Raw genomic sequence first — 663 nt, 5'->3', positions numbered from 1 at the left:
TTGCATACTACATGAAACTCTCCATTGTCTAAACCTACCAAATTCTTCAAATTCTTTATTGGTTACTCTCTTCCAACCATTTTATTGATTTTGCTCAAAGCCATCATACTATTTCCATCTCTATGCCTTTTTTGGTCTGTAATGCCTTAGCTCTTCACCTATTTGTCTAGTAAAATGATGATAGGCATAGAAAGTGTGCAATTTTTGGTAGTTTTATGGTTTTATTAACACAAATACGACATGTACATAAGCTGTCTATTCATTTTCTTCACTGCACAGCTTGGCATTAGGATTGCTGATTTTGACGGCCAGTTGGGCTGCTCTTTCCACAGTGTCTTGATGGTTCTTGGAGGAGACATTGTGATCAATCTCTGCACAGTGAAATTTGTTGCACATCAGCAGCATTTCAAGCTCCTTGACATTGTGGACTAAGAACTTCTGGAAGCCACTGGGCAGCACGTGCTTTGTTTTCTTGTTGCTCCTATAACCAGTGTTGGGCAACAAGATGTGGCCCTTGAATCTTCTGCACACCCTATTGTCAATGCTTCTGGGTTTCCATCAGTTGTGCTTAATTTTGACACAAAGGTCTGACTGGTGTTGGATGAATTTCTTGAGTCTCTTTTTAATGATCTTACACTTCACTGGAGGTCTGGGAGCGACCAT

The 663-nt window shown here is 40.1% G+C and overlaps 1 pseudogene; it reads right to left on the bottom strand.

Moving 5' to 3' along the window:
- Positions 1-255: 255 nt before the first annotated feature.
- Positions 256-663, bottom strand: LOC102729878 (large ribosomal subunit protein eL32 pseudogene; annotated as a pseudogene).

This window comes from Leptonychotes weddellii, chromosome 2 (assembly GCF_054177405.1).
Source record: "Leptonychotes weddellii isolate Sample4059 chromosome 2, ASM5417740v2, whole genome shotgun sequence".
NCBI lineage: Eukaryota > Metazoa > Chordata > Mammalia > Carnivora > Phocidae > Leptonychotes > Leptonychotes weddellii.
Note: the sequence above shows the minus strand (reverse complement) of the source record. Positions and strands in the feature narration are given on the sequence as shown.